Here is a 26,935-nt window from a genome sequence, read left to right as displayed (position 1 = left end):
TTTTCATCTCTGGAAACCATTTTTTCAACTATGGATTTTGGAAAGCTCTGAATTTCACGAGAAGTGTCTTTCCTTTGGACAGTATCCTAAATATTCCTTCACGGAGGAAAAGCTAGGATCACAGCACTCAATGACTGGTGATTGGACGGACTTTTTGCTGCCCAACCAAGATTCGATGTGTGGCAGATGCATAAGGGCTAGTGGGGAAAGGAAAACGAGAAGGAAAGTTTTCTCCCGAGCCTGCATTATCCATCGGCAGTGGCACAGCTGGAAGAAAAAACGGGGAGGGGAGAGGAATCTAAAGGAATTTTTCCAAGAGCCCCCATTTCCCCCCTTCTGTCTCCAACTGTCTGTTTCTTCCCTGCTTCGTAATAATAATGAAAAATTGCAGCAGAGGGGAACGGACCGTCTATGGCGTGGTGGTATGCTTGGTGCTTCGCCTTCAGATTGATTCTGAGCGAACAGCTTCTGTACTTCACTTGGTTCCTCGCTTTATTGTGCTGAGGCAGTCAGGTTGGGAGGTCCAAGGAGTGTCAAAGCCCAGAGTAGAAATGGTTAAGTGCCAAACACTGCATGAATCAAAGTATGCACAAAGAAAAGAGTGGTTGAAGTCCGGAGCAGAGTTACTATCATGCCCCTGTGAGGGAGCTGAGAACAAATGGAGGTGCTGGGGATTGAACCCAGGGCCTCGTGCATGCTAAGCACGCGCTCTACCACTGAGCTACACCCCCTTGGTTAACTCCATGTGTAAAGTATATTATATTATCTATTTACAGCGTTGTCTGAAAGTGTTGGCAAGTCAAAGTCCACTATATTTGACTCCTCTCTTTCTGAAACTTCTGGATTGAATCCTATTTTACAGCTATACCAGGAGAAGGAGAAATGCCTTCTGGACAGAAAGATGCTTGATCTTCCCACAGTCCCTGCCCCCTTCAAGAACTGCTTTTAGCCATCTGCCTGTTATGTCAATTCCAGTCCACCACGAGAAGAATTCCAGGTTGAACCTTCTGTTATGTCTTCAGATTCTCCCTTCTTTAAAAGTCCTTCTCTGCCTACGAAGTGGCCAAAAAGACGCAAAAGCTAGTGCCAGGGAAGGCAAAGACATACTCAGGGACTGCTACCGAGGGAGTGTAGATCCAGATGTGGAGATAAGACAGGATGTTCATTAATTCACAATACTTAGTATGCGTCTCAGGCAGTCTTACACGCTCTTGGAAACCTCTGCATCCAGCATCTGGATTTGGGAACATGACAGCGGCTTTGTTTCAGTGAAGCTATAGCTCTGGTCTGAAGACAATAAACGAGAGGCAGAACACAGAGGAGAGAGGAGAAATGTGGGCGCTCTTGTTATAGCCTCTCTTTTAGACCAATCAGCTGCGCAATGATGAAAGTACAAGGGAAGCTGGGTGCGACCTGTGAAACAAATACGTTCTTTGTAAACTTTCCCTATGCCTGGACAAGTCCGTAAATTCCATCAGTCCTCAAGACTCAGAAAGTCGACACTTCCTGCCTGTAGGCAAACCTAGATATGAAGTTGGAGGAAATCCTAAACCTTATGATGGGGGAAGAGGTGGGGAGGAGAGGGCAGGTGCTCAGATAGGTTATGTTATTACTGTCCTAGAAAGGCAAGTGGTTGGGAACTGGAATGAGCTGAGGAGGGGAAACATGGGAGGGTTGGAGAAGGGAGAGTGGCCTGGCTCGTGGTGGGGAGAGGGATGAAGCCGATGGGAGAGAGAAGAGGCAGCAGAGGAGGAGGGTGAGAATAGAATAGGAATAGAGTTTGGGGATGGGCCTCCAAGGACAGATAGGATATGGACAGGCGCAGAGCTAGAAAGTGACCAAGTCCTGCATCTCTACTATGCTTTCTCCAGGCCCTCAGGAAGAGAAGAAATTTCCTCCTAAGGTAAGTGGTTCGAAAGCATATGTCCCACAAAAGATACGTCTCATCTTGCTTAGGATGTTGTGATTCCGAGAGTGCCTTGCTGCAACGTGTCACAGCAAACAGAAGCTGAGCATTTTCAGGGGCGCACCTGTGGTTGACTATCTGTGAAGCAGTATCCTCCGGTACTGGAGGGTTTGGAAAGGCAACATTGTACGAATCCCCGTGTAGGGGCAGCATTGAGCTTAGAGACAGAATCTAGCAGCGGTTTTGTGCTTGGATGTTGCGCTGGGAGCAACTGATTTTTAGCGTGTTTGGATTTAAAATAGAAGGGAAAGAATAAGGAGGAAACGTTAAGCAGCGACTAAATGTTTTTGGTTTGAATCAATTCCCACTGAAACCGTCGGACTCCTGGACAGCTCAGTCAGCAGTGCATCAGGCCCTTAGTCTGAGAATCTAGGATTCACCACCTAGTTCTAGTGTAGATTCTTTCATCTTTTCCTATAACTTATTTTTAACTCCATACGCACAAAAGGCTACTCAATCCAGCTTTCTATTGGAGCAGCTCTGGGACTATTTGCAGTTCACTTTGCTATTCACATCCTCACTATTTTGTTTTAGCCTGTGCTGAATGTTATAAGGAAATAATCTTCATAGAAACTAGACAGTGGCATCGGCCCTATAAGACATCATTGTGTTGAATGTGGGTGCTAATGAGTACAAAAGCCCTGCTATAAATGCATTCACTCTCCAGAGCAAAATCTTTGCCCCAAATCTTTTTCAGCACCCTCTTCTCTTGTATGTCTAAAGGGAAGGTCACTTTTATTTTATAAAGAGCTTAATTTTATAGGAAAGATCTACAGAAAAATTGAGAGAATATTACAGAGAGTTCCTATATACCCTGCACCCAGCTTCCTCTATTATTAACGTCTTACATTAGGATGATACATTTGCTAAATTAATGAACAAATGTTGATACATTTCTATTAAATAAATCCATAGTCTATTCAGATTTCATTAGTTTTTGCTTAATATCCTTTATCTTTCCAAGATATCACATTACATTTATTTGTCACGTCTCTTTAGCCTTCTTTTGACTGTGACAATTTCTCAGATTTTTCTTGTTTTCGATAATTTTATTAGCCAGGGTTCTCCAGAGAAACAGAAGCAATAGGATATATATATACACACACATATATATATATAGACACACATATATATACATATGCATATATTTATGTATACTTTTTGACCATATATATACATATATCATATATACATATTTGACCATATATATTATATATATGGTCAAAAATTCAGAAACAGTAAAAATTGAAGCCAGATCAGTAAAACAGTATTTAGTAAGAGTTTATGGTGCACAAAAGAACAGTTCTTGAACTGGGGGTCTTCAAGTCCAAAACTGCCATGAAGCTCAGAGGCGTGACATTATGGGATGACTTAGAAAGCGAAAATGAGGAAGTTGTTTAACCTTTACAATAATTGGCTATTACAAGGCGGGTTTCAAGACACCAGGGGACTGGCTAAAAGTGATCATCTTATACCATTTTAGGAAGGTGACTTAAGCTTCTTTTATGATTATCAGAGGTTTTTACAAGAAATAACCTAAGTTTCACTTCTGTTCATGAAATAAGCTAGATTTAGTTTTGCTTATGTGACTTCAATGGTTTTGTCTTCTTGGGAGATTTTCAAGCATGGTCTCCATTTTATTTTGTTTTAACAAGATGTGTATATATATGTGTGTGTGTGTGTATGTATATATATATATATATATATATAAGAGATTTATTATAGGAATCGACTCATTGGTTGTGGAGGCTGAGTGGTCCCACAATCTGCCATCTGCAAGCTGGAGAGGAAAGAAAGCTAGTAGTATAATTCAGTCCCAGTTGGAAGGTTCCATAACCAGGAGCTCCAAGATGTCCTAGGGCAAGAGAAGATGGATTTCCCAGCTCAAGAAGAGAAAAGGATTTCCTCTTTCTTTTGCCTTTTTATCCTTTTTGGTCCCTCAAGGGATTGCTTGATGCCCACCCACACTGGTGAAGGTGGATCCCTTTACTCAGTCTACTGAATCAAATGCTGATCCCTTCCAGAAACACTCTCAGAAAGACACCGAGACATAGTGTTTTACCAGTTATGTGGGCATCCCTTAGTTCAGTCAAATTGACACATAAAATTAACCATCACAATGACCATGATAGGTTAGAGGAATAGTGGTCAGGTATATTGTAGGATGCCCTTCGAATGGAATTTGTCTGCTGTCTTTGTCATGATCAGGCTGGGGCTATGTGTCTTGGCAAGGAAGACCACAGATGTAAAGTACCATTTTCATCACATACGAAGGGTACGTACCATGAGCATGACTTACCACTGTTGATGTTAAGAGAGAACTTTTTAAAAAATTGTCTTTGAGGCCTCCAAGAAACTGCTGGATTGCACCAAATATTTTCCAACACTTTATAGAAAGAAACATACCAAAAGTAATTAGCTATATTTGGTGTGTTTCGCCTCCTTAATTAGTTCATAATCATTTGTGATGCTTTCTGTTATAAATTCCACAAGTCAAAAAAGAGAAACTTTACCTACCTAGGTTAAATAATATATGTATATAATTAATTTTACATATAATTGGTAAAATGCTATTAATTTAAATATGTTTCAGCAACTGTGTACAAATTTCAGATTGGAGTAGGAAGTTTCTTGAACCAGAAATGCTAGAGAGGATCTATTTTAATGATTTCAAAGTTAATGGAACTTACCTCGGTGGATTCTGTCTTGCCAACTTTTAGGTTTCTCAAAACAATTCAAAAAGGGCACTGATGGGCCAGCCCTGTGGCCGAGTGGTTGAGGTCATGCACTCTGCTTTGGTGGCCCAGGGTTTTGCTAGTTTGAATCCTGGGCGTGGACATGGAACTGCTCATAAAGCCATGCTGAGGCAGCATCCCACATGCCACAACTAGAAGGGCCCACAACTAAAAATACACAACTATGTACCAGGGGCCTTTGGGAAAAAAAGGAACAATAAAATCTTTAAAAACACATGGCAGTGATATTTTATAAGAATATCTAGGGCAAGCTGATTTTTATTGGTTGTACTTTAATGTTGAAAAGGTGCCTTCCACATACAAAGTCTTGAGTACAATTCCCTGTATCTCTATTTGTCTCCTTTACTCTGTAACCAAACCTTTCTTGCACTCTTTCGTTTATTTTCTCATGATTTCCCTGCTCACATGACAAAACCAATGATCCAATGCATTGCCTTTACGGCTGTCCCATTTCTGCTCCGTAGACCTTGGTAACACACGGGGTGGCTGTTTTGGCAAAAGGAAGACAAGATAGGAGAGGGAAAAAGGGGGGGGAACCAGTTCACCCTAAATCATCACCAAGAAAAAGAGGCCTACCACAGCATCAAAGGGAAGTTCACCTTGGGTTCTATTTTTCGGTAACATTGAAGAGCAGAACAGGAAAAAAAGATGAAGAGGAAAAATAAAGAACTTGACAAACATTTTTGTTGAGTCTCTTAATTTTTTGAGTCATGAAATAGACAGTAGGTGGAGGAACGGAGATGCTGCCCACTGAACTTCCTTACCTCTCTGTTTTCTTCTGGCTCTCTCCCCCACCCCATCCATCCAGAATCACCAAAAGTTGGATCCCAAATCTTTCAGGGTGAGTGGTGAATGAATGACTGATTGAATAATGGAAAATGGTAATGCTTAAGGAACATAAAAGTTTCCAAAAGTGAAAATTAAAAATCATTTGAATGATTGAAGAAGCAATTGAAATATTAACCCCTCTGAGTGGCCCAAAATAGTTCAAATGGGATAACGTAAGACTGACTGGATCCCTGGTTCAATCTCAAGGTTTTGGTAAGATGACCTGCTATTTTGGTCGATATTGAGTTGTCCCTCACAGGATGTTTCCACAAATCTTGTGATCAAACCTCCCCGCCCCCCCCCCACCGCCACACACACATATCTGGCTGAAGTGCAATTGCAAAACCTCTGAGTGCTATTTTAAAATTCCAACCTCTAGATCCCTCTGGTAAAACACCATCCAGAAGATGCACCCGAGGGAAATGGGGGTAGTAAGTACAAAGATTGGTTGTATATGTATTTCTGAAAAGAAACACTGCAAGTATAAACAAGAAGTGAGTAAGCAATTGCCATGTAATATAAACACTACACTGAACTCTGCTTTCTACACATAGTCTTGCACTGGATGGATAAATTAAAATCAGTTTGATTTTGTTTCCAAAGTCTTTGGGTACCAACTCTTAGATTCAAGGGAGCGGGGAGTAGAAAAATCTGTTCCAGTCAAATTTTGAGAAAGGGAGGGAAACTTTAGATGTTCAGGTAAGCAAATAGAAGCCCTCTCTATTTGATGTGTCTTTTCCTTTTTTTTTTTTTTTTTTTCCAAAAAGCAGCAGAGGAGACAGATGATATCCTAAGACAAAAGCAAGCCCCATTGAGACTAATGTCTATCTGTTTAACAGTCAGACAGCTTAACCAACCAAGCCGAGGAGTCCACCATACAACAGATACTTCCTTCACTGTATCAGGAAATGCGTTTGCCATGCTAGTGTCTAAATTCCTCCAAGGCACAACCTAAGACAAAGATTGCACCCTCATTATTTCCTGAAAAAGTAAGTTGTTCCTCTCTTGGATTCTCATTCCCTTAGATTCTTTTTTTAATTATTTATAAGGTGAAATTCACATACCATAATATTAACCATTTTAAAGTGAACAATTCAGTACCATTTAGGACATTCACAACATTGCGCAACTGTCACCACTATCTAGCTGTAAAACATTTCCATCACTCTAAAAAAAGCAATACCCTTTAAATAGTTACTCCCTAATCCTCTCTCCACCCAATGCCCCTGGCAACCACCAATCTGCCTTCTGTTTCTATGGACTTATGCATCCTAGATATTTAGTATAAATATAAACTATGTGATCATTATGGATTGAATTGTGTTTCCCCCAAATTTATGCGCTGAAGTCCTAATCCACAAGACCTTAGAATGTGACCTTATTTGGAAATAGGGTTGTTGCAGTTGTAACTAGTTAAGATGAGATCTTTAGGGTTGGTCCTAATCTAATATGACTGTTGTCCTTCTATAAAGGGGAAATTTCAACAGAGAGATGCACATACAGGGAAAATGCCATATGAACCTAAAGATGGTCATCTATGAGCCAAAGAGAAAGGTCATTCCCTCCCTCACAGGCTTCAGAAGGAATCTACACTGCTAACACCTTGACTTTGGACTTCTAGCCTCCAGAACTGTGAGACAATAAATTTCTGATGTTTAAGTGACCCAGTCATTTGAACTTTGTTACAGCAGCCCTAGAAAACTAATATGATGACCTTTTGTGGGTGGCTTCTTTCATTTAGCATAATGTTTTCAAAGTTTATCCATATTGTGGCATGTATCCATACTCCATTCCTTTTTATGGCAGAATAATATTTTCTTGTATGTATACACCACAATTTTTTTGGCCATTCATCCATTGTTGGACATTTGGGTGTTTCTATCTTTTGGCTATTGTGAATAGTGCTGCTATGAACATTGCGTACAAGAGTTTGTTTCAGTACTTGTTTTTAGTTCTTTGGGGTATATACCTGGGAATGAATTGCTGAATCATATGGTAATTCTGTGTTTAGCCTTCTGAGGAGCCATCAGACTTTTCCACAGTGGCTGAATCATCTTACAATCTCACCAGCAGTGTACAAGGATTCCAATTTTTCCACATCCTCACCAACACTTGTTATTTTCTGTTCTTTTTTCTTTTTTTTTTTTGGTAATAACCATCCTAATAGGCATGAAGTACTATCTCATTGTGGTTTTAATCTACATTTCCATAATGATTAATGATGTGCTTCCTGGCCATTTGTCTATTAAAGTCCTTTGCTCATTTAAAAAATTTATTTTTTTGGGTTTGCTGTTGTTGTTAGTTTGTAAGAGTTCTTTATATATTCTGGATATTAGGCGTCTATCAGATAAATAGTTTGCAAATATCTTCTCCCCTTCTGTAGGTTGTCTTTCACTTTCTTAAGTTGTCCATTGATGCACAAAAGTTTTTAATTTTGATTAAATTCAATTTATCTATTCTCTTTTATTGCTCATACATTTGGTGTCTTATCTAAGAATTCATTCCCAAATCGAAGATCATAAACATTTACCCCATGTTATATTCTAAGAGTTTTATAGTTTTAGCTATTGCCTTAAGGCCATTTATCCATTTTGGATTAATTTTGTATAAGATGTGGGATAGAGGTCCAGTTTCATTCTTTCACATGTGAATATACAGTGGTTCCAGCATCATTTATTAAAGAGAATAATCTTTCCCTGACTAAATGGTCTTGATACTCTTGTCAAAATCAATTGGCCGTAAATGTAAGGGTTTATTTCTGAGCTCTAAGTTCTATTCCATTGATTAATATGTTTGCCCTTATCCCAGTACTACAGAGTCTTCATTACTGTAGCTTTTTAATAAGTTTTGAAATAAAAAAAGTTGAGTCCTCCAATTTTATTTTTCTTTTTCAAGATTGTTTTGGCTATTTGAGGACTCTTGAAATTTTATATGAATTTGGGAATTGGCTTGTCTACTTCTGCAAAAAAAAAAAAACCACTAGAAATTTGATAGGGATTACATTGGGTCTGTAGATTACATTGGATAGTATTACCATTTTAACATATTAAGTTTCCCAATCTATGAACATGGGATATATTTCTATTTACTTGTGTCTTCTTTAATTTCTTGCAGCACTGTTTTGTAGTTTTCAGCATACAAGTCTTTCACCCCTTGGTTCAGTTTTTCCTAGGTAGTTTATCCTTTTAGATGCTATTGTAAATGGGGTTGTTTTCTTAATTCTCTTTTCAGATTGGTCATTGCTAGTGCATAGAGAAACAACTTATTTTTGTTTGTTGATCACATATCCTGCAACTTAGCTGAATTTGCACGTGATCCTGGACTTCTCTTTGTTGGGAGGTTTTTGATTACTGATTCAACGTCTTTACTTTGTAGGTTCATTCAGATTCTTTAAGTAGGAAGCTATGCTGAATGTAGAAGGAGGATCTGGCCACCAGCTTTGGCCCGAGCCTCTCAAATATTGGGGCCCTGGGTTTATAATGAAGGCAAAGAATAGAAAGTTTAGAGAATAACCAACTTATTAGCTTTGAGTAAATTCTTTGGAAAATTTGGATCCCTGAACTGGGATTATTTCAGTTGAGAAGCATCAGACTCTCACTATGAGGGCCCAGATTTCAAGTATCTGCTCAGGGTTTAGTATCTTCCCCACTCCTTCAAACATGGATTCCTAACTCTTAGATAGAAGGTCTTTGAAACCAAGCTTCCTCTAGAGAAACATTTACAGAAGACTTTTCTACTCCTTGCATCCTTTTCTTGGCCACTATTTACCCATCGTACAGGAATGTAAGCCAGAAAACCCAGAGTCACTATAGTGTAATAACAACTATTTATGCATTAGTACTCTACTACAATTGTTTAGTGATTAGATGCCAGTGACAAAACAGCAAGCTATTAGTAACTAGTTGGTATACAGGTGTGCTTTTTTAAGGCTTCTGACTCATTTCAGATTTCCTTCTCAAGAGTTGGCCATTAGAAGCCAAATGAAAGAGCTCGTTGCTTGTCCAACAAGAAACAAACGACCACGAAGGGACTCGAACCCTCAATCTTCTGATCCGGAATCAGACGCCTTATCCATTAGGCCACGCGGCCGGTTGGTGGAGGGGTGTGTCCAAACCCGAAAGCTGAAACGTAGTACACATCTGTTTCCAATTTTTCAGCTTTGAAATTGAATGAAGATTTTCTCCCCCCGAAAGGGTAAAGCTCCATCTGAAATCCCTGACAACTACTTAGAATTAATAAGCTGTGAGATGATCAGAAATGAGATAATTCTTCGAAGGATCTCTTATCTGTCACTAATAATGATAACGCAAGTTTGGGTGGAGGAATATGAGCCAAGAACTAAAGTCTGCAACGACCAGGTGGTGACAGCATAAGGAAAGAGAGCATCTAAGTTGATGTTCTGACCTTTTTCGTCTCGGAGATACGATGGCGCTTCCTCCAGGAAGAAAGGTCTGTAAGCTCAAAAAAGAGTCGCCTTGTCGGAAAAGCCTGCTCTAAAGCCATGAAAATATTTTGTTATAATTCATTCATATCGTAGGTTTTAAGAACCTGATCCTCCACCCGACAATTAGATGAATCACCTTATATTGTGGCAGGGCGGGGTAATGGGTCTTAAACCTCCTTGGTCTCGATGTCTGAGGTGCAGTTTGGTGACTTCCAAACTACTTCAGGTGGGAAGCGAAGGGCCAAAACAGCTTGGAGGAGTGTTGTCTCATTGAAAGTATAACTGCCCAAGTATTTTGCCTCAAGGTCGTCTGCTCTAAGCTGCCTGATTGATTGATCCACAAAACAATCCAGGGCGGTTTCGTGTGACCATTCCTCCCAACTATGCCACGCACATTGGTAGGCTAGGAAAGATGAGAAATCTACAAATTCCTAAAGTAAAGCAGTCGCGGATTCTCTCCGTTTTCGCGTCATCCTGATTTTCCTGGAAGTGTCGAGTTATTTGGAAGAAACAAATAATACTTGTCTTTTCTTGTGCCCAGCACTGTCTTTCCCCCACAGAGAGATTAGTCTTTCCCTCACCTCCAAACTTCTCCATTTGTTGCTGGATCCCCTGTACAGACCTAGGTCAAAACTGAAGAACTATTTTAGGTCTTATAATGGGTAACGTGTCCTAATGTACACTAGTTCCGCATGATAATTATCCGTTTTTGAGAGCAGCGGAGGCTAAGTGCTAGGGCCTGGACCTAAATGGGTCTGGTTAGACCAAGGAATTGCCTTCTGCTGTTTCTTATGAAATTAATTTAGTTAAATCCCTTTCTTTCTCAAAATGGGTTCAATGAGAAGCATTAGATGAGATAATGTTCGCTTGTTGTACCCCTGTGTGAAGAGGCTATAGGCTCCAGTAGAAGCTGAAGAATGGAATTCCATATCCGTTGACAGGATGCCCAGCAAGCACAGAAGTTCCGACGGACTCTCAGGCCCATTGATGTGTTTTGAGATTGTTCTCAGTTGTCTTTCAACTTGTAGATTTTGTGCCTAAAGAACAGCTGATGAAAACCTCAAAATACCACCAAATTTTAAAAACTGATATTTTTGGTTCAGTCTCGAGGAGGAAAAAGATCACCAGCAGACATAGGCAGCGGAGTAAGGCTGGCAGACTGAGCAAAACCATCCAAATTTCTTTCTCCCAGAGTATGGTATGGCACTACAGGAAAGATTGCCACAGAAATGTGAAGAAGGATACTAAATAGCTAATAAATAGCTTTGGGAAAGCAAATATAGTTTTGTTTATATGGATTATACCATTTCCCTCCAAAGCTGTTCAGTACTTCTTTCTCCGGTGGCTTCTCTGGGATTTTTATCTGATGTGCTCAAAGCAGGATTTTCTTAAGATTTTTAAATATTGTGAGCAAAAGTACTCTATGGAGAATCTAAGGAAAATTTGAAAGCATGGAATTCTTATGCTCACTACATCAATCTGTGTAGATATTTCACTTTTAGGAAATAGGTGGAGGAGGACATCCAAAGTTAGAAGCCTTCTGTAACTGAGCTTTGAAAAAAGGTGTTTGGGTTTTTTTGTTGTTTGTTTTTACTAATTCAGATGATCTGCCAAACCCTGGATCAAGTTGAGGAATGCTTTAGACCTTCAGACTAAGAATCTCCCAATTTTGTCATTTCAACCACAGTACAAAAACCCATAATCCATAAACCTAATAATTTTTTCATCTTTGGAATTTGGGAAGCATGGCATTTCCTGTGAGATGTGATTCCATTGTGTAACAAATAATTCACTTACTTAGGCAAAAAGAACTGACATCTGCAGGTCTCATAGTCTGATTATTGACCCAACTTATTGTGTGTGTGTGTGTGTGGATGGGGCTACAATGGAAAGCACGAATACAGAAAAATCAGTTTATGCAGATTTTCTACTCAACCTGCTGCCTGCGTGCTCATTGATACAGGCACAGCTGAGAAAATAGAGACACAAAATTATCTGTGGTCATCATTTCTGTTGTTTCCTTTTGCCATTTTTCTTTCCAGCTCCTTAATAGTGCTGTAAATGTAATCAAAGGAACATGTGCTGGAGTTGGCATATTTATCGCCTCTGATTGGAGAGGTTTTGAGTAAACTATATCTTTGTTGTCTCACTCAATCTAATATTCCTTGTGGTGGCATAATCACGTTGAGTTGTATCAAGGCCCATGGAATCAAAACAGTTGAGTCTTTAAAACACTTTTCCTCTGGATGTGAGCAGCAAAACAGTGAGTAAAGACACAAAGAGGGAAGAGAAGAAGGAAGAGAAGGTGAATTTGGAAGGAGACAGAGGAGGAGGAAAGAAAGAAGAGTAGTAAAGGAAAGAGGAGTGGCTTAGACATGGAGGAAATCATGGAAGAAAGCTTGAAGGAAAGTGTGTAGGTGCAGAAAATTAAACCCAGGCCCTTCTACATGGTGAATACTTTCTCTTCCACTCAGGTATACCCCCTTGGACACTTAAATATTAAGAAAACATCCGTGATTAATTATCACCTTTGTCTGCAGGTATTTGTAGAATGAAAAGTTGGCAGAACAAGGCTTGATGTGTTTAGCACTACTATTTCTAAAACATTTAGAGACTGCGACTACCCCAGGAGAAGCAGCACTGAATACTAGACCAAAAGACACTATTCCTTGTGGTACCGTCCCTCCTGCCAGTCAGCTCCAAGATCCCATTTACCAAGGAAATGCTTGTGGGCAGTTCCATCCACCAGTAGAAAGCGGCCCATTATGGAACATTCTCTTGTGTCTTCAAATTCTTCCTCTTTCAACTTTTTTCCCCTCTGCCTACAAAGGCTCCAAGAAAGATGTACCAGACAATGCAGAGGGATACAAACAGAAGTAGTGTGATCGTTACCTTGAGAAACTTAGGTGCCGGTACCTGGCAAGATATGAAACCCCATGTGTCTAGCAATTTGGTCTGAAATCCAGCAGTGCTTTGTCTAGGGGACACGGCATCTCTAGTTCTGAAAACCTAGAGGAGAGAAACGAAGAAGAGAGAAGGAAGGAAAAAGTTCCTGGCAATTATAGCATCTCTCTCAAACAAAATCTTCTTCACAATGAGAATTCAAGGGATATGAATTGAGATCTAAACCTTGAAACATCAAATGAATTGGGCAAATGTGCAAACCTAGATTAGATACTCATGAACAGCAGGGTACTAGGAGCCTGGATAGCTCAGTTGGTAGAGCATCAGACTTTTAATCTGAGGGTCCAGGGTTCAAGCCCCTGTTCAGGCGCTTGCCCTTCCTGTTTTAATTCTGGATAATATCCTCTGAATAAGCACATGAAGAGTTTGAGATAGGACAGTTGTGCCTGTACATTGATTGAAACTTTGTTTACTCTTTGCTTTACAGGGGTGAAATGATGACATAATAAATTTACCAATCCTAAGGGACAGTTTTGTGACGTTGTTTTCCAAACACTGGAATACCAATGTCTGGAACTCTGTAGAGATTGCTGACCTAGAGACTTCAATTTTTACGCGGTTTTTAGAGAAGAGTCTCTTTCTTTAATTGGGGTGGGGGGGGGGGGGAGGAACAACCAAAACTTCTGAATTCTAAAAACAAAGAAAAAAAGATCTTGAAACCAGAGATATATGACACTTTACCTGTATTATGGTAAAACAATTCAAATGATAGTGGCTGTCTCATCAGAAACCATAGTGGTAAGAAAGAGTGGCATAACATTTTTCAAGTGCTGAAAGGAAAGAATTGTCAATCCAGAATACTATATCCAGAGAAAATATCCTTCAGGAATGAAAGGGAAATCAAGATATTCTCAGATGAAGAAAAACTAAGATAATTTGCTGCCAGCAGAACTATCCTGAAAGAATGGCTAAAGTAAGTTCTCCATACAGAAAGGAAATTATAAAAGAAGGGATCTTGGACATCAGGAAGGAAGAAAGAACATGGTGAGCAAAAAATATGATAAATACAATAAATTTTCCGTCTCTTGAACTTTCTGTATTATATTTGACAGTTGAAGCAAAAAGTATAAGACTATCTGATGTGGTTCTAAACGTATGCAAAAGAAACAGTTAAGGCAATTATATTACAAATGAGGAAGAGTAAGTGACAAAAATGAAAGTAAGGTTGCTACACTTCACTTGACCTGGGAAAATGGTGACACTAGTACACTGTGATAAGTTAAATATATATAACATAATTCCCAGACCAACTGCTAAAAAATCTATACAAAGAGATACAGTCAAAAATGCTATAGATAATTGAACAGAGAATTCTAAAAAATGTACAAATAGTACATAAAAAACAAGAGAAAGAGAACAGAAAATGAAAACAGCAGAGAAGAAACAGAAAACAAAAATAAAGAGCCAAAGTTAAATCTTGACATACCAACAATTACATTAAATGTAAATAGTATAAGTGTACCAATTAAAAGATATCAGTATGGTGGATTAGAAAACATGACCTAACCAGATGCTGTCTACAAAAAATTCACTTCAAATATAACATGTAGACAAGTTAAAATTAAAAGAATGGGAAAAAGATACATGATGCAAATATTAATCAAATGAAAGCACGAGTAGCTATATTAATAGTGGATAAAGTAAACTTCAGAACAAAGAAATTTAACTGAGACAGAGAGGGACATCGTACAATAAGTGTCCATCCACAAGAAGTCATAGCAATCCAAAATATGTATGCAACAAATGATAGAGCTGCAAAATATATGAAGAAAAAAAACTGAAAGAAAAAAAGGCAAATCCGCAATTGTAGTTGGAGACCTCAATACCTCTCTCAGAACAGTTGATAGAACAACTAAGTGGAAAATGATCAAGGATATAGAAAAACTCAAGAATACCATCAGCCAACATAATCCAATCAACTTAGAACAGTTCGCCCAACAAAAGCAGAATACACGTTCTTTTCAAATCCACCAGAACATATACCAAGACAGAACATATCCTGGACCAAAAAACGAACCTCAATAAATTTGAAAGAATTGATTCATACAGTGTGTTCTTTGACCACAATGGAATCAAACTAAAAATCAGTCACAGAACAATAACAGGAAAATATTCAAACACTTGGAAACTAAACAGCACGGTTCTAAATAATCCGTGGGACAAAAAGGAAGTGTCAGTGGAAATTTAAAAATAAGTAGACTTGAATAAAAATGAAAATGCAACGTATCAAAATTTCTGATACACCAGAACAGCATGAAAAAGTTCTGATACGCACTAAAACATCACTGAGAAGGAAATTTATAGGGCTCAATGCATACAGGAAAAGAAAAACTCTCAAATCAATCATCTAAATTCTCAGTTGGAGAATCTAGGGAAAAAAGAGCAAAAGAAACCCAGGCAAGCAAAAGGAAGAAACTAATAAAAATAAGAGCAGAAATCAATGGAACTGAAAACAAAAGAAATCAGTGAAGCAAAAAGCTAGTTATTTAAAAAGATCAATAAAATAAAACCTGTAGCAAGACTGATAAAGAAAAAGAGAGAGAAAACACAAATTACCAATATCAGGAATGAAAAGAGGGTATCGCCATACACTGTGCAAACATCAAAAAGATAATAAGGAAATACCATAAACAACCCTGCACATATAAATATGACAACTTAGATGAAATGGACTAATTCTTTGAAAAACACAAATTACCACAACTTATTCAATATGGAACATATATATTATATAGCTCTGTAACTATTAAGAAAATTCAACTTATAATTTAAAAATTCCTCAAAAATAGAATTTCCATGTCCAAGAAGGTTTCACTGGAGAATTCTAACACATGTTTAATAAGTTAACACAAACACTACACAATCTCTTCCAGAAAATAGAAGCATAAGAAACACTTCCCAATTCACTTTATGAAACCAGTATTATTCTGATACCAAAACCAGGCAAAGATAGTACAAAAAAGTGAATATATATGTGAAATTCTTAACAATATATTAGCAAACAGAAATCATCAATGTATAAATATGTATTTGTCATCAGTGTATACACCAGGACCAAGAGGGGTTTATTCCAGGGGTTCAAGGCTAGGTAAATATTTTAAATTAATCAGTGTAATCCATCATATTAACAAGTTAAAGAAAAAAATCACATGATCCTATCAACTGAAGTAGAAAAGGCATTTCACAAAATTCTGCACTCATTCTTGATAAAAACTCTCAAAAAATAAGAACAGAGAGGAACTTCTTCAATTTGTTTAAGGACATATACAAAAGAAAAAGAAAACCTACAGATAACATTATCATTAAAGGTGAAAGGCAGAATAATTTCTCCCTAAAAGAGGGAAAAATGCTAGGTTGTCCACTCTCATTACTATTTATTTATTTATTTATTTTGAGGAAGGTTAGCCCTGAGCTAACATATGTTGCCAATCCTCCTCTTTTTCCTGAGGAAGACTGGCCCTGAGCTAACATCTTTGCCCATCCTCCTCCACTCTATATGTGGGACGCCTACCACAGCATGGCTTGCCAAACGGTGCCATGTCCGCACCTGGGATCCAAACCGGGGAACTCTGGCTGCTGAAGTCGAACGTGTGCACCCAACTGCTGCGCCAGGAGCTGCCGGCCCCCACTCTCATTACTCTTATTCAACATGGTACTGGAAGTTCTAGCCAGTGCACTAAGGCATGAAAAGGAAATTAAAAATCATACAGATAGGAAAAGAAAAAATAAAACTGCCCTATCTGCAAATTACATAATCATCTACGTAGAAAACCTAAGGAACCTATGGGAGAAAAATCCTTCTTAGAATTAAAAATTTAATTAGACAAGGTCACAGGTTAAAAGAAAACTGTACGAAAATAAATTGTATTTCTACGTAATGGCAATGAATATTCAGACAATGAACTTAGAAATACAATACCTGTCCCGAAAGTATTATTTCTATATTTAAAAGGAAAAAAAATACAATACCATATGTAATCTCTGACAAAAAAAGAAATACTTAGAGGTAAATCTAACAAAATATGTATGGGACTTGTATGTTGAGGACTACACAACGATAGTGGAGAAAGTCAAAGAAACCTAAATAAATGGAGAGACATATTGTATTCATGGTTTACAAGATTCAACATGGTAATGATGCCAATTATCCCCAAATTGATACACAGATTTAATGAAATTCCTATCAAAGTCTTAGCAAGATTTTTTTGTAGCTATAGACAAGATTATTTTAAAATTAATATGGAAAGTTAAAGAAATTGGAATACTTTTTGGGGTGGGAAGGAGAACAGAAGATAAGTTTGGTTTTGAATGTGTTGAATTCAAGCTATTTGTGGAACCCCCTGCACATATCTGGTAAACACTGACACAACGCAACCCAGTGGACTGTGTTGGCCTGGAGACTGGGATTAATCAGTGATCAGTAGGCATATGCTTATAGGAAGTGGAAGGAGTGAGGAATTCAAGTGTCCTTTCAAGTTTAGGATTAACTCACTAATGATACTTGTGGAAAATAAAGAAATGAGCTCATAGACTGTTCTTGAGCCCTTATGTTTATATTGCTTAATCTTTTGCTCCTTAGAACTTCTGAAGAAGACCAAGAGAAGTTTCATTTCATGGTACCACATTTCTAGTGGCTGTTTGTCCTTTCTCATCCTAATTTGCCCTACTGTGAGCTCTTATCTATATTTGTAAAAACGCCTCTGAGTCTATTTTGAAAATGATAGAAACTGATTAGTCTGGGAGAATTTCTCTCGGTTGGCTTATACGACTGATAGAATAGGAGGATAAGAAAGAAGAGATGGGCTTCACTGAAGAAGAGACTAGAAAAGTAACAAACACAAATATCTTCAAGTTCTGATGTATGGGCATGTGTGTGAATGTGTGTAAAAATGCTGATGGGAGGAGGAAAAATGTACTTAGCTCTTTGATCATATAAAAACACAATGAGGAAAGTTTCCAGAGTCACTGGGTGACATTTCTCTGTATTACACCTGGAAGAATCTGGATATCTGTTGGCTTCATGGATATTCATATTAAGGACTTGGGTTTTTTCCTCCTGCTTAGCTCATGAACATCACAGAAATCATTTATTAAATATGTGAGACAATAGCCAGTCTGTATACTTATAGCACTATTGGAAATCCATTTGCGTAGAAGGTATTGGATAGTTTTTTGATACAGAATATTTTAAGGATTTGAACATTATACTCAAGATACAGAACACACTCATGTCCTATTATACTTAACTCCGAAAACCTGCAGATGTTTCAATTGTATATTTAACCCTTCTAGAATCTGAGAAAGATAATATCTGGTTAAGTGTTGTTTTGAAAGAATTCTCAGAGTCAGAATGTTCAGGTCGTGGCTTGTCAGTAATTAGCTTTTATGTTATGCTCTGGAGTTTTCCAAATGTATTGATCTACATGTTTCATTTGATCTTTGCAACACACCATTTTACATAGTCATTGCTGGTCTAATTTGTGCATTTGGAAAGGATGGTTCACTTCTGTTTTAGGAATTTCTCTGTTTCCCAATTAAGTCAGAAAGCTTTCCTACTTGAAAGCTAGCAAGTTTGCCTACTACAATTTCATATAATAACAGGAGAATACGAGACCCACGGATAGCACTTTACTCATAGAAAAAAGCAGCAGCCAGAGAAATATTTGTGTTGGTTTCTCATGCCCAGTTCCCACAGAGCAATATAAGATGGCTATCTATACCTTCACATGCACTGGGTTGCACAACAGGAGAAGAACTCTGAAACTAAGAGACTGCGCTTTTATCAGAGCTACTGGCGACCCTTACTCTCTCCTGGTAGTAATTATTGTAGAGGGAGACTTAGAAGCAGTCAGAGAGTGAGTTCAAGACAAATGAACAAAGAAGTTCCTAGGTGCTCCAATTGCTTCCATTGGTTTGGAATCTATGTTCAATAAATAAGAAAAAGGAGAGAGCAGCACATCTTCGAGGTAAATGTGCATCAGCCTGAGAGTTGCTATAAGCTCCTCAGCTCAAATTTGACTGTGAGCATCCATTCCCAACCTTTTAGGACTAGAGAAGGAAAAGGTAAGAAAACAAGGAAGCAGCTCATTTCTTTGGTAAAGACGACCTCCCCTTTACCTAAAATTACCCAAGGAACAACAGCACTGAGACAAAAGAAAGAAAGAAGAAGTACAAAACTTAGGGCAAGGGAAAAACATGGCCATTATTTGTTCCTGGTATTACCGCTTTCCATGAAAATCTGAGAGAATTGACTAAGAGGACAGACTCCACTGCGCCAGTCTCCAAGTCTTGCTATTTAATTATCCTTTAAAACTCTTTCAGTTCCAGGCAGACCCGAGCTGGGTAACCAACTACCAGATTCTGATTTTGATTGTTTTTGGTGGATGTGGAGATTCACTCTGTCAGCTTCTTACCACTTTAGCCAAAGAATTATCATTTAAATCGTTTGACTTCACTAGATTTTCATCATAATTAAAATGATGTGTTAGAATGATTTTTCTTTTTTTACATTTTATACCCACCATGTGGATGACAGCAACAGAGCAGCAAGGAGTTGACCTCATCTACTCTGAAACATATTAATTAGAAGTATCAGTATAAATTCATGATTAAAGAATATGAAATTGTTATTTTTGCCATTTTTTCCTAGAAGCAGTAACATCCCAGTTACAATGAGCAAAGTTAGTCCTCTATCTTGATTTCTCAGTACCAATTTTCATTAAAAGAAGTTAGAGCTTTTTGGAGTTACCATTGGTTCCAGGGCTGAGCTAGAGAAAGTAAAGGTGAGTTTGGAATATCTTTTTGTGCCAGAAAGTGAGTAAATGATCAAAAAGAAGATGTGGTCATGTCTTAAAAGAATACACGAGCCCAGCCTAAAAGGGCTCTCCCTAGCAAAATCTGGGACATATTGAGTACTTAAATTAATAATGAAAAAAGAATTTATCCCACTGAATAAAATAAGATTCTTTGATTTCGTATCAATCACAAGTAAGTAAATAAACATAAGAGGGAACACTTTAATTTACAGTAGTGTCAAAAGAAAAAGATCTTTACTTGGTATGACTGAGCAAGAAACAAACTGTTTGCAAACAAGAAGACTTCAAAACCAAAAGTGGTAGAAGCTTGGCTCTCAGCAATGGCAGCTCAGTTTATAAGCGTGAATGAGGAAGTATATTTTTTCTATTGTCATTGGTTTCTAGAAATTTACTTTCTTTTCAGGGTAGTATCACTGCAAAACTTATTTATAGCTGATTGGCTGGGAGGTAGAAGGCCACACTGACATAAAGAAAGCTTAAGTTTTATTTAAGGTCAGGGTCAGCATTTTGGAGAAATCAGGACAGTTTAAGCTTTGTTTACGTGACTATGAGCGTTTGGGCTAGGGGTATATTCAAACTGTGGCCTCTATTTTGGTTTCTCTTTAATGGTAGTATACCAACTAATAAATGTGGAAGAATAGATTTTAAGTATTTAAAGAATAGATTGAAAATATTATCCTTGTGCCACCATTATGGTAAAGATTGATTAGGAAAAAATCATCAATTAATTCTAAAACTCTGGGTAAAATTTTAGTGAGGAATGAGATATTTGTATGACCTCAAATATTTCCCCACAGATTACAAACCAACTGAATGAGGGGAAACTTTGCATTTAGTTACCACCACTAATAAAGGAAAAAACCTTATGTGATACACTGAGAACACACATCACACTTGTTATATTTTTGCCAAAAGTGCATAACTTCAATCTAGCCACTAGGAAACATCACATAAACCCAAATTCAAGGGCATTCTACTCAACAACTGACTTGAATTCTTCAAAATCTGTCAATGTCATAAAAGACAAGAAAGGTTGAGAAATCATTCCAGATTAAGAGACACTAAAGAAACAAGAAAACCAAATGCAATATGTATTCTCACACTAACTAGATCCTGGATTGGGGAAAAGTTGCTCTGAAGGACGTTTTTTGAATCATTGGTGAAATCTGAATATGGACTGTATATTAGATAATAGTATCCTATTAATGTTAAAATTTTGGAATTCAAAAATTGTTCTGTGGTTTATGAGAATGTCCTTTCTCTAAGAAATACACACTGAACTATACGAGATAAGACAGAGCAATTGAGAAATAGCAGAAGTAAAACCAATGCATCACCAAAGTAGCAGTTAGTAAAAGTTTATTGTGCACACACCAAAAAGACAGTTTGTAAATTGGGATCATTCAAATAAAACATGGAATGAGGCTCAGCAGTATATTGTTATAAAGCAGCTTGTATGGTGAGGAGGCTGAGACTGTTTACTCTTCACAGTAATTGGTTACAATATCAGAATTTTCTTAAATGATAAGGAATTGGCTAGTGGTTACCTCATATCAATTTGGGGTACAGTTTAAATTTTGCTTATAATTTTCAGAAGCATAATCAAAAAGTGGTCCCGGTCAAGTTAGTATCATTTGTCTTGCAAAATAAGCTAAATTTTGCTTTGCTCGTGTGACAACTGATTTTGTCTGCTCAGGAAATTTTCAAGGCTAGTCTCCATTTGCATCTGATTTTAACAGTACGCAAGTTACTCTGAAATTGGTTAGAAAAAATAACAATTTGTGTGTGTTTATGTTTGGAGAGAGAGAGGAAGGCAATGTGGCAAAATATTTAAAATTGATAAATCTGGATAATGTGTGTATAGTAGTTCTTTGTACTATTTTTGCAACTTTCCTATAGGCTTGAAATAATTTCAAAATAAAAAGTTGGTTTTTGAAAACAATTCTCTCATCATACAACTTCCTTTCCCTGTGCCTACAAAGGCTGTCAGGACCATACAAAAGCAGTTTGGGTGAATACAAAAACAGAAGCCTAAGTGCTGCGTGAGCGCTGCAATTTTGGTTCAGGTGAGGACTTACTTGGCGTTAAATGAAGACCCCATAAGAATGGGTCACGGACTGTCACTACACTCACCAAGGCCTAGACCAGCGCCGTGGTCGGGAAATTCGGCATCGGTTTCATTTCGGGGACTCTGCATATGAGATGCATAGGGACCAAGAGGAGGAAGAGAACAGAGAGGAGGATGCTGCATCGGCCATTGAGCTTCTTGGTAGACACGGAATCGTCTTCTGAGCGAAAACACCAGAGAGGTGTTTCAGCGGCTGGGCTAGACCTGCAAAACGAACTTGCTTTTTGACAGGTCATTTCTTCGGGATCCCGTTGTCCCAGAGGAAATGGCAGACGCTTCCCGCCACCGGACAAAATTTGGTGCGACAGTCAACACAGGTACTAGCTTTGGAGGAAATCCTAAATCATTTCCTACTGGGTAAGAGATACCCCCCCATTAATTCTGAAAATCAGCCCCATTTGATAGTCCTTGGCCTTAGAGACTCCAAGGCGAGTGAGCTGAGCTACTTGGGAAAGTTAATACGAGGAGAGAATTAGTGGCGAAAGAGGAAAGAATGGAAGCGTGAGCCAGGAAGTGATAAGGAAAGGGAGGCTGAGCCACGGCGGGGTGCGCAGCTGCAGCGGCCCCAAGAAGTGGAGGAGGAAGAAAGTGAACGAGTGCTTAAGGTTGGCATAAGGTTTGGATGGGCAGAGAGGCGGTGAGCATCCTGGCTGCCCATCTCTGTCGCGTGTCCACTGGGTGCGCGGGAAGCACGAAGGTCCATTCTTGGTAAACCAAGTGGACGAAAGTGCTTTTGCGCAGGAAGATCCCCTTCGTTTTGCCCAAGACTGTTGCGGCTTTTAGAGCTCCTCTCTGCTCTTTCTGTCACTTGAGAGAACGCATGTGGTTGAGTTTCTGTTTCTGTACATTCAGGTGTTGTCCATGGCTTCCGAGGGAGCGGCAGGGAAGCCGCCTTGTTCCAATGTCCACGTGGCTGCGATAAGAGAAGCGTTCAAGGTAAAAACGGGATCCACCTGCGTCCTTGCGCTTCAGCACCTCAGGTATAGGCAGGAGGGAGTGGGTTTTAGTGCGTTGAGCTGGGAACATGAAACGTGAAAAATAACAAAGGTAAGGCAGTAACAATATTTTCAACTTGAAATGGATTTCAGAAATGCAGTTCTTTGCCTCTAAATAGCTTAGTGTGTAGGGTGTCAGGACTTCAATCTTAGAGCCAAGAGTTTGAGACTCTATGTGAGCTCTTGTATCTTAGACTTTCTCCCACATAAGCAAGCCTCTGAAATTCGGGTTTCTTTTCAGAGAATTTCACCTGCACTTTTGCAGTGGGCTCCTGTATTGCTCACATCCGATTCTTGGAAGCATGAAAGTTGGGAAAAGCCAAGGTTACCACACAATATAGAAGGCACTTGTAAGAGTTAAGAGGAAATAAAGCAGTGGCTTAGGCTTGGAGAGGAGGGCACACATGTGAGAGCAGGATAAGTTGGGTAGATGCAGAATTTCTTCCAAGGAGGAGGACAGTCTGTCTGCTGGCAATAAAGAATTCTCTGGCAGCAGCACAAGCCTGGCTTAACCTCAGAAGATATTTTAATTACAATTTACTCATATTATAGGTTTTAACAACTTGATCCTAGGCCAGAGAATTGGCTCAACTGGTAGAGCTGGAGAGACAGTTGAGGTCAAAGCGTCCCAACTCTGAGGGTGACTCTGAGGGTGAGAGAATGACTGCAGCCTTTGTCATAGGGCTTGGAGACTTCCAAGTGTGGGTTTCTACTTGAAAGACCCAAATAGCTTGATGGGGCCACAGGTATTTTGGTAGAGTAAATCTCCTGACACTCATTTTGAGTTCATCCACAGAAAAATTAGGGGCTCTTTTGTGTGACCTCCAAAGGTGGCTAAAATATTGATCTGGGGTTGGACCTTAAATTTGGAAGTCTGCTCACAGCCCTCTCATTCTCCCCTCCCTACCATGGTCTCCTGCCTGTTCAGTGCCACTCACTGTTTACTTAAGTGCCTGGAGAGAACAAGTGGATAAGAAAAAAGACATGGAATGACCACATTATCTCCCTCAAAAAAAAATGCATCCTAAAACAAATCCTTGGTCCTAGGGCACATGACCAATCAGCAGCCAAGCAGATTTCTGAAGCCAGGCAGTCTCCCTCCTCCGAGAGGAGAATCAGGAAATAAGGACAACTCAGCCTGATACAGAGTGTTAGAGCGGCAGACTGGGAACAAATTTCATTCCCTCCCAAAGACACTTTGATTCAACAGGAAATAAGCACACAGATAGCAGCAGTTTTGAAACTATGAAGCATTGGAATTCCTTAAAAGGTATTCTTATTGACTAAATTGTGTCCCCCGGCCCCAAATCAATATATTGATGCCTTATCCCCCCAGTGTGACTATTTGAAGATAGGGCCTTTAAGGAGGTAATTAAGGTTAAATGAGATCATAAGGGTGGGGCCCTCCTTATAAGAAGAGGAAGAGACACCAGGAGTGTGCACAGAGGAAAAGCCATGTGACAATACAGCAAGCAGGGAGAAGGTGGCTCTCTGCAAGCCAGGAAGAGAGGTCTCACCAGAAACCAACTCTGCTGGTACCTTGATCTTGGGCTTCCAGCCTCCAGAACTGGGAGAAAACAAATTTCTGTTGTTTAAGCCACTGTGATATTCTCTTATGGCAGCCCTAGCACACTAATTACAGGTGCCATCAGTGGATCAGAAATTCCTAGGAGTTCCCTGGTCATACAAAGCAGATGTGATCAGATTGAACCAGAAAGGACAGAGGAAGTGGCTGTCTTTTACAGGTAGAAGAGTCCAGCACACTGTGATCTTTTCATCTTTTACTTTGCATCTCTTTTCCACTGTGGTAGAAAAGTCTTTTCCCACTTCTTCGTATGGGGGCCTTCATTTGATGTTAACTGAGGTTTCCAGGCAATGTTTTGTTTAAAAATTTGAAACAAAACGGAAAACAGGATGAGTGAGGAAATATAGGGAAATAGATATTATGGAATATCAATCGGCAATGTGTTGATGCAAATTTGTTTCTTTTGTGTTTGGAAGGCCTCATTCCCTGACAGTCTTCGTTCTGCTGTCCAGCGTCCTGCCGCTCGCTCGTCTAAAAAGACTCGAGATCCCCAGCGCCCCATATCTCATCATTGGACCGAACTTTTGGCGACGCTCTCTGTGCAGGTCGTTGGGGGATACTGACAGAGAAATCAGTGGGCATATAATGCTTTCTCTCTGTCCTTTGACCAAGAAAACAAAATAACTAAAGGACAATGTACGTAGGGCGCTGCTTCTTCCTCATCGTCGTCGTCATCGTTGTCTCTTTAATAATAGTATAAAATAGGAGCCAAAGTGAACCGCTTGTTAATGAGCATACTTTTGTTCAGGTTCAAGAAATCCTGTTGGAAACCCCTCCTTTTTGTCTTCCTTCTGCTGTTGCAGTTGTCTTAGGTGATGTCAAGGCCTACAGCAAGAGATGATTGAGAATTCAAGGCAATCCGTTAGGTTATATTTTTACTTTCGATATATGCAGGAATAGAACATAGAAAAGTTGGGAGAGCTAAAGCTGTATTCCTTGAGGAACAGGTTTGAGGAGTGTTTGGTCAGAGGAAAAAGAGGAAAAAAAAAACCCAGGCGGCTCCTGGAGGTGCCGGGGATCGAACCCGGGGCCTCATACATGCAAAGCATGCGCTCTACCACTGAGCTACACCCCCCTCCTGAAGGCCTCTCTCCTAATGCTCACCTGGAGATAAATTTTACTTTCTGAGGTTCTTGATCTCGGAATATCGTAGTAGTAGAGTACAGTGTTAGGGGATATCAGCAGCTGCTTTGGGCAGGAGACCCTCAGGAACCGAAGAGGAATGCTGACTCTTTAGAATATAGAACTCGAAATGGAAGACAAAAGATTGGAAACATGTGTCATACAATAACCACAAGAAGTTTCCATCGTGGCTTTAAAACCTGGTTAGGGTCTCCTTCTTCTATTGTGCTTGACAAGGGATCAAACAAGTCCCAGTTTTCAGCTCTTTTGATTTCCTCCAGATGTCTTAACCTGAGACACAACGCTATTGAGATTCAGCTTTTTCCTGCTTGAAACACTCCATGACATTTGTTCTTTGCTCCATGGGAATATTAAGGACCGGATTTGATGGAGGAAAGTCACGATCAGAGGAAAACCCTAGAGCGATGCGGTCAGCGTTGCATTGTAAAGGTTTTTTTCTAATCTAGGTACGGAGGTAATTTAGGAGACCCTGCCAATAGTCCAAAATCTCTTTTCCTTAAGGCAAGAATGAAACAACAGCTTCAGCGTTGGACAGAAGTGTTGAATTATGGGAGCGAGACCAAAGGCAAATAACCACAAGATTTAAGAAATAAAGAAAATTTTTACTTGTTTGTTTGTTCCTTTGTTCGTTGGTTCGTTCATTCATTCATTTATTTATTTGGTGGTGGGGGGGAGCAAGGAAGCCATGTCATTACCAAACAGAAGGAAGTGCAGAAAAAGAGGAGGTTTTTAAAATTCTTTTGGAAACGGGAGAAAGATTGGACGATGGAGAAGATGAGCTAGTTTGCTCATGTTAAATTCAAGATATATGTGAAACACACTTGTGAGGATGTTACACAGTGAACTCAAACAATTACTCCCATCTCCAGCCCTGGATTTGTGAGTAATCAGTAGACGCAAGCACGTGGAGGGTGAATGAAGACTGAAACGTGTGCTTATTAGTGATACTCATAGGAAAATAAGTTTGCTCCTGGACATTTCTTGAACTCTGGGATTTATCATAGTTTAGACTGTGTCCTTTGCACTACATAAAAAGACTACAAGAAAACCAGTTTCCTGGCACCAGATTTCTAGTGGTTAGCTCTTTCTTATTCTGGTTTGCCCATATATTAGCTTTTGCCCATATTCATAAAATAATATTGAATCCCTCCTGAAATCGGAAGAATATGATTTGTCTGGCAGACGTTCTTTCAGTTGGCTCATGGAATTTTTGGAATAAAGCAGGAAACAATAGGTGATAGGTTTTGCTAAAGAAGGGACTAGAAAGGGTAACACACAAAACTGATGGATGTGTGGTTGTCTGCTTGTGCG

The 26,935-nt window shown here is 39.1% G+C and overlaps 4 non-coding genes across 4 annotated transcripts; 1 reads left to right on the top strand and 3 right to left on the bottom strand.

Annotated features, from left to right (window-relative positions):
- Positions 1–659: 659 nt before the first annotated feature.
- TRNAA-AGC (transfer RNA alanine (anticodon AGC)) lies at positions 660–731 on the bottom strand. Its single transcript has one exon. It is a non-coding gene; the product is annotated as a tRNA-Ala (tRNA).
- Positions 732–9,566: 8,835 nt separating this feature from the next.
- On the bottom strand, positions 9,567–9,639 carry TRNAR-CCG (transfer RNA arginine (anticodon CCG)). The gene has a single exon. It is a non-coding gene; the product is annotated as a tRNA-Arg (tRNA).
- A 3,556-nt stretch (positions 9,640–13,195) lies between these two features.
- On the top strand, positions 13,196–13,268 carry TRNAK-UUU (transfer RNA lysine (anticodon UUU)). Its single transcript has one exon. It is a non-coding gene; the product is annotated as a tRNA-Lys (tRNA).
- A 12,216-nt stretch (positions 13,269–25,484) lies between these two features.
- TRNAA-UGC (transfer RNA alanine (anticodon UGC)) lies at positions 25,485–25,556 on the bottom strand. The gene has a single exon. It is a non-coding gene; the product is annotated as a tRNA-Ala (tRNA).
- Between the last annotated feature and the right edge of the window lie 1,379 nt (positions 25,557–26,935).

Source organism: Equus quagga, chromosome 15 (genome assembly GCF_021613505.1).
Source record: "Equus quagga isolate Etosha38 chromosome 15, UCLA_HA_Equagga_1.0, whole genome shotgun sequence".
NCBI classification, from domain to species: domain Eukaryota; kingdom Metazoa; phylum Chordata; class Mammalia; order Perissodactyla; family Equidae; genus Equus; species Equus quagga.
The sequence above is the reverse complement of the archived record's forward strand: the minus strand, read 5'-3'. Positions and strand labels throughout refer to the sequence as shown.